This window comes from Taeniopygia guttata, chromosome 1, assembly GCF_048771995.1.
Source record: "Taeniopygia guttata chromosome 1, bTaeGut7.mat, whole genome shotgun sequence".
In the NCBI taxonomy this organism is placed as follows: domain Eukaryota; kingdom Metazoa; phylum Chordata; class Aves; order Passeriformes; family Estrildidae; genus Taeniopygia; species Taeniopygia guttata.
Window position 1 is genome coordinate 109133038 of NC_133024.1, and position 7276 is coordinate 109140313.

General features: G+C 42.8%; 1 long non-coding RNA gene across 5 annotated transcripts in view; it reads left to right on the plus strand.

Moving 5' to 3' along the window:
- The window catches only part of LOC115496952 (uncharacterized), a 14605-nt gene extending 7977 nt beyond the window's left edge, over positions 1–6628 (plus strand). For 2 of the 5 annotated variants that reach the window (XR_012058108.1, XR_004369010.3), the window contains one exon: positions 4779–5491. This is a non-coding gene — a long non-coding RNA (uncharacterized lncRNA). Of the gene's footprint in view, positions 1–4778; positions 5492–6316 lie in introns of those variants that run through there. The other 3 variants (XR_012058112.1, XR_004369011.3, XR_012058111.1) reach the window with 2 other exon arrangements.
- The last annotated feature ends 648 nt before the right edge of the window (positions 6629–7276 follow it).

Sequence of the window (7276 nt, forward strand, 5' to 3'; positions counted from 1 at the left end):
ATTTAGTCATCCAGCTGCTGAACACCTTGGTTAGGGCAGATGAATTCCACCTTCAAGGTTGTTTCTAATTATCTTATAAGCACGTGCAGTAGATGCTTAACCTACCAGCTAAACATCTGCAGTTGCACATAGGTCAGTGTCAAATATCACACCTTTTTCCAAGGCTGCAGGGAAAGTTTTGCATCAAACACTGTGGGATAATGACACCTGATATGCAGGGAGCAATTTGCAGCACATGGCTTCCACCCGATAGAGAGAGAAAGAATCTCTCTGTGAAAACTGTGACATGTCAGATGTTTATCTGAGTACCAAAGAATGGAAGCTTGCATGTGGCAATTTCTCCAGTGTTTGTATTTCCAGGTCCCCACATTGGTGATGTGTGGTGCACCTTGGGCATCAACAGTGATCTCTCTACCCCACTGTCCCAAACCACAAACAATAACATTTCTGCTGATTCCTGTCCTCAGTGTTTCCCAAGAGGTCTGAATTTGTCAGAAAGTCCTAAACAGCACCCAATGGCACAGCTGGAAGTTTTGCATGAATACAAACTGAGGGTTAAGGATTCTAAATGTGGTTTGAAGTAGCTTCCCCCAGCAAGGGTCAGATCCTGAGGGCTCCCTTGAGTATTGCATGTCACTGAGTGTCAAAATGCAGCTTCATTCTGAGGATGCTTTGCACAAGATGGAGAAAACTCTAAGGTAGCAGGAATATCTCCTCTCCATTGAGAAAAGCATCATTGCCTTTTTCAGGATAACATCAAGTTATGATTGTGGTTTGAACAATATTTCCATAATGACTGAAAACTACCGAAAAATTTGCTTAGAGCTGTAAAACTGACCTGGCAAGATACAGCCAGCTACTAACAATAGCAACCTTATTTTATTGCAGTCTCCTGCCAATACCCACACAATATTATTTTCTTGCAGTAAAAATGCAATGAGCAAAGTGGAGAAGACATTTTTATATGCTGTGTACTATGAAAAATTAAAGTGAAATCTTTTGTCTATGACTCAGGTTTGAGTGGCTACCTCATGTTTTAAAAGGAGGCACTAAATGAAATTCAGCTAGCCAGTTTGGGTTAAATCTGCAGGGCAACTCATCATATGGGAAGTTTCTGAGAAGAAATGCTATTTAGAGCAGGAAATTGGTGATTCATAATTGACATTAACTCCAGTTACCCTCCAATGTTCATGCGGTACTTCATGTGAAATTATTATAAGGAAAGAAAGGCCGTTCCCTTGAGCAAGTTCAAGTTAATGTTTAGGAAACCATTTAAGTTATTATTAGGACAAAAGTCATTCCAGTGGAATGGTCAGACGCTCAGACTGCGCCCCCAGCTGCACAGCCTGTGCATTTTAATACCCCTTTGCAGGTAGCTCTTCAGACATTTGGTCATTTTGGCCAATTCAATGAAATCCTGACTTCACCACTGTCCCAGTCAAATCTCCCACCTACTGGACAGAGCCAGAAATTAGTCCTTTCTTAGCACTAATTGCACTGAAATCCATGCTGGTGTCCAGTTTTACACACACAGGTCCCTGTGAGGAACTCCTGGAGGAGGTGGGAGCAGAGCCACAAGGACATTCCCACACATGGGCAGCTGCACGAGGACCTGGCCTCAAGGCAATATTGGTTCCTTACTGGCAGATACCAAAATTGCAGAATGATACAATTCAGCTGGTGGAATGAGACAGCCCAGGGCTGTATCCTCACCTAATGAAAGCCAAAAATGCCCTGTGGATTTTGCTGTAAACTGTGACCTTGAACCAGGGGCAAATCTGGTGCCCCCACTTCCTGGTCCTTCGCAGCTGGGTGCTTTGCCTCTTGGTGTCCACAGCAGAGATGAAGCTCTCTGAAGTTCTTCAGAATACTGCTCTTGATCCAGTCTAAATGGACATATGAACTCAATTATTTCACCATAACATTAGCATAGAATAAGGAATTAAGTAGACCTTGTTATGGATTGTGGTGTGAGTAAAGCTTTGGCATCGTATGCAATTTTTTATTATTTTGTTCTTTTCTGAATAGAAGCAGAAATATCTTTCTAATATAGAATATGCCTTAAACTGCGAGTGTAAATCAGAGGCAGGCTTCAGGTAAAGAAAGAGATTAAGGACTCATGCAGTTATAAATTTAAGTACATTTGAGCTTGAGAAAAGCAGTTTAAACTACTGCCTCATCATTACCTTTAGAAAAGAGGGATTTGGATTCCTCTCTACAAGGAACTCTGCAGTCCCAGTGCTGTGCATGACTAAGGACCCCAGAAGAAAAGCCAGTCACTCTCCACAGCTGGTCAAGCTCCTGGGGCACAGAGTTGACAGGTGATGGAAAGCCAAAGCATCCACCATCCTCATTGAGCTGCTACTTGGGCCGTGATTAGTGAGACAACAGAAGGATTTTTTTGCGGGGGTAGCAAGAGCATCAGCACCCAGCCTCGGGAGCAAAACTGGGAAAACATTCTTCGTGTGAGACCAGAGGTGCAAAAAGTCCTGGCAGAGCTGAAGCATGCTGTAGTTGGAAAGAATACCAGAAAAGGGTATAAACTGTGGTATACTGAGTGTGATCATGGTAAAGGGTATAAACTGTGGTGTACTGAGTGTGATCATGGTAAAGGGTATAAACTGTGGTGTAATGAGTGTGATCATGGTAAAGGGTATAAACTATGGTGTACTGAGTGTGATCATGGTAAAGGCTGAGACAGCTTGCAAGACAAAGGCAGAAGAGGCAGGAGAATGAGCCATTCATTCATGGATCCAAATAATCCTCAGTTCTGATGGGCAAAGGAATCATTGTAGAAATGTGAGTCCTGTACTTCATCTGAAAGCTAGAAAGATAAATAAGAGGTTATCAAACAGAGGCTGGAAACAGGGAAGTTTGGCTGCACCTAGCAGAGCCAAAGCTACAGCACAGCTCCAGGAGCTTCAGGAACATACCTCTGGCAAGAGCCTCTCTTGGAATTACTGCCTGGGTTAGAACTTGGAGGCTACTGCAAGAAGCAGAATTAACTCCGGAGCAAGGAACTAGGATTTCCCAGCAAAGGAAGTCAATGAGAACAGGCTGAGGCTGATGCAAGGCTGCACAGAGACTGAAAAGAGTCCTGAAATGGGAGTCAAAGCTCAGTCTGCTGCAGTGGGAGACACTGAAAACCAGATATCGTGTACATACCTTGGCGAGCCACAGCTGAGCCCAGCATTTCGGAAATGAGAAACAACAGATTACCTTTTCTGGGAAAGAATCAACATGAACCTGTGAGAGGATGGTGACAGCACCATTAGAGGCAAGGGGCTTATTTACAGGAGCCATGAAAAATGCTGTGGGGCAAGATAAAAGGACAGCCAGCCCATAGGCAAATGGCAATAATCAATTTTCAGCTGGACAGAGCTGCACAAGCTGATAAGGGTCTGACAGGGTTACGAGCACTGAGAGAAAAGCTACAGGCAGCATAAGGGAAGAGAAGAAAAGGTTCAGAAGGACTGCTCTTCACTGAAGGAGATAAAGGCAAATGAGAGTTCATAATGATGTCAGGGGTTTTTAAAATGTCACATCCTTGATCTCACCCCCAGGGTGAGCACACTGCAACAGAACAACAGCAGAAATGGCTAAAAATCTTCTAAACTGCAGAAGAGAGCACAAAAACAGCTCAATGTCCCCATCTTCACAGGGGTGGCTGGAGCCTGGCACCCCCAGCCCAGGGTGAGGTTTGAAGCACACAGCTGTGAGAATCAGTACTCCACAACCATCCACAGGAAGAAATGTTGCTTCCTTGTAAAAAAGGAAAATTAAGTTATTATGTGAAGGTATGAGGGCAAGTTTTCCTCTCTGCCCAGAGGGAATGGCTTCTAGGAGGCAGCTGACAGCACATAAAAGACCTGGCACACGAAGGAGTGCTCTGGTATTGAGAGTCCAGAGGAGGGACATGAAGATGGTTAGAGGGATGGAACACCTCTCACAGGAGAAAAGGCTGAGAGAATTGGGATTGTTCAGCCTGGAGAAGAGAGGGCTCCAAGGCAACCTTATTGCAGCCTCTCAGTGCCTGAAAAGAGATTCAAACTGGAAAGGAACTTCAAAAGGGCATATAGGGATAGGACAAGGGGTGATGGCTTTAAACTAAAGGAGAGTAGGCTTAGATTATATATTAGGAGGAAATTCTTTGCTGTGAGGGTGGTGAGGCATTAGAATATATTGCCCAAAGAAGTTGTATGTGTTTTATCCCCTCCTCAACTGGACCTCCCCTAGGGCTCTGTGGTTGATGCACCAAGATGTGTTGTATCGTGGCACAATTGTTTACTGAGTTAAGAGAATCAAATAGTGAAGGCCAAACGAAATGGTTTTGCTTCTTCAGAGCAGAAATTCTCAAAATAATTAAAATCAAGCCTTATGATACAGAAATGCAATATCATGGTTTGATGCCTTTGTTTTTCTAAGGATTTGGGTTGTGTTTTTTTCTGAGATGATTACATTTTCACAGAACATTTCATTTGCATTTATGCTGTACTTTCCTGTAGAAAATTATGTCATAAGAAAACATAATTTATCTCTTCTGGAGTTTTGCAAGAGCAAAATTGCAATTCAGATTGTCTGTAGCTGTAAATCAAGCACACTTATTTTAATGGCCTGGTCTGCAGAGCTGGAGAGGCCAGCTCTACCCATCCAGTTTGTAATGAATTGATGAACATCCCTGCTCCCCACAGGAGTCTCAGACTGCTCATAATGCTCAAGCATTGATGTCTCTATATGAGCAGTTTCTTTAATTACCATTGCCAATTCTGATTTTCCAGGTAAAGGCAGCCACCTTGCTCAAACGTTGGAATCATTTATCACCTGTCATGAAGGAGAGTCTCTTGGCATCCCCCTGTGCAGTAAGATATGCTTTGATCTCAAAGCATTCTATCTACAGTGTAGTAAGACAAAGCACCACCTGCTATGAAGCTTGACAGACTATATAAAATATAATTTATGTACATTACCATCTTGTCTGACATAAAAGAATCACATAAGAGAACAAGAAGCAAAAAAATGTTGTAACTGTAGTCGCAGGCACAAATATCTTTAATTTATGACAGACTTAATAAAATAGGTTTTCTTCCAAATACACAACTCTTTCCAGGAGCTGTACAGTGACTTCATTTATATGTTCTTAAATGAAAAGAATGCCTGTAGTCAATACAGTGAAATGAAAAATTGAAATATAAAATGAAAAATAAAAATATCCAGAAGATCTGATAAATGTGTCTGGTCAGTCTTGTGTGTACAAAGGACCAGAAATCTAAAGATAAGGGCTAAACCCACGAGTCAACATGTAATTAATTTTCAGATCTTCAGGTGAATGAACTCCATTAGCAGCAACACCCCAACTACCCCCCAGATGCACAGGAACATTGTCAGGAAAGATGAGTTCCACTTCCCACTAATGGACATCACCACATCCAGGTCACTCAGATGATCCAGAGGTGATCCATCCAACTCCCAAAGGGAAACCAAAATCCTGCTGTTGATTCTAGGGTCCAGGCACATCCCCTCATGACATGCAAGGCATCAGGATCCTGCACTTCCATTCCTTTATAGACATGGCATATTTGTGGGGCACCATCTTTCAGGCAGACCAAAGAGGTCCTACTGCAATTAATGCAATGTTCACTTCTCATCTAGATTCAAGTACAGTGCCAGAAATTGGTAGCAAGGGTTACTCAACCCTGCAAAGTCGAGTTTTTCTTCTTGTTTGCTTTCCAAATGAAAAATATTTTTCAGTTGTGTTTTTGATGGGGAAAACCAACACATCTATCACCCCTGCCACATTTTTTATTCTCTCAGTAGCAAGCATCTGTCTTAATGAAAGAACTTCAAAGAAAGCCAAAGTGATTTTTTTCATGTTATGAATTTGCCCAGACATTAATCATGTTTAAATGTCATCTTCCGTTTTCTGTTATGTCCTTATAAATAAGATTATCCTGCTACTGTTCTGCAAATTTGTTTATAGGAAAAAGATTCCAAGCCCCATTTCTTGCTTTCTACTAAAGTTTGAAGTTTATTCTTAAAACCTCCTGGAAGCAGAACGAAAATGGTTCAAATTTTCACTTGGTTGGAAAGAGAAGTGCTTGGTAGGAAAAGAGCAGGGAGATACTAAGAGCAAACAAGGTTAAATAATATTATTGTACTTACTGAATCTCTAATTTTTGAGTGTCCAACCTACAGCTGCTACTGCCAGCCAAGCCTGATGTTTTTACATTTTCTTTTGACATTTGAAGATTAAGTAAATCATGCTTATGTGTGATAGTACCAGCACACACTTGACTCCAGTCTCTCCCCACCTCTGCAGGACCTGTCGCCAAAGGGATGCTATGGAAACAGCATCAGGTGGAGACGGCCAGGAACACACAACCATGCAGGAGACCACCACAACTAATTAATCTCCTGATTAAAGAGAGCCTTGGCAAAATCTCCAGCTCTTCCCTTCTGTGCTGAGCAGTTGCTATTGGTCTATGTTCATGTGCAAATCTACCTGATAGGCATGTGCTTGTTATCTCTAGATTTGTGTTTATTTACCACTTCAATTTTTAGTGAGGATACAATTCAGGTTACCAGTTCTTGGCTGCTGTTTGTTTTACAAAGTAAACATGAAGCAATTGACTGTAAGCATTGAGTCTGCTGTGCTTTACTGAGGTCTGATTAGAAAACCACTAAAATCTCCTTGAAAGCAATCCACTTTCTAAATGTTTCTCAAAGGTATCTAGGATTGCCTTGCAGAAGCAGAGTATTGAGCTTTCTTTTATTGTCATTTACTTCTGATCCTGCCTCATATGGCTGCAAGTTCATTTCAGCAAGTTTTGCTGATGGTGAGAACAGACTTGAGTTGTTTTTCTTGAGCATTCCTATTCTGTATGGAGAATGAAAACAGTTGAGTCAGACAGGGATGAAGAGAGGAGTGGGAGAGGGAAGGGAAGGGAAGGGAAGGGAAGGGGGAAGGGAAGGGAAGGGAAGGGAAGGGAAGGGAAGGGAAGGGAAGGGAAGGGAAGGGAAGGGAAGGGAAGGGAAGGGAAGGGAAGGGAAGGGAAGGGAAGGGAAGGGAAGGGAAGGGAAGGGAAGGGAAGGGAAGGGAAGGGAAGGGAAGGGAAGGGAAGGGAAGGGAAGGGAAGGGAAGGGAAGGGAAGGGAAGGGAAGGGAAGGGAAGGGAAGGGAAGGGAAGGGAAGGGAAGGGAAGGGAAGGGAAGGGAAGGGAAGGGAAGGGAAGGGAAGGGAAGGGAAGGGAAGGGAAGGGAAGGGAAGGGAAGGATGCAGA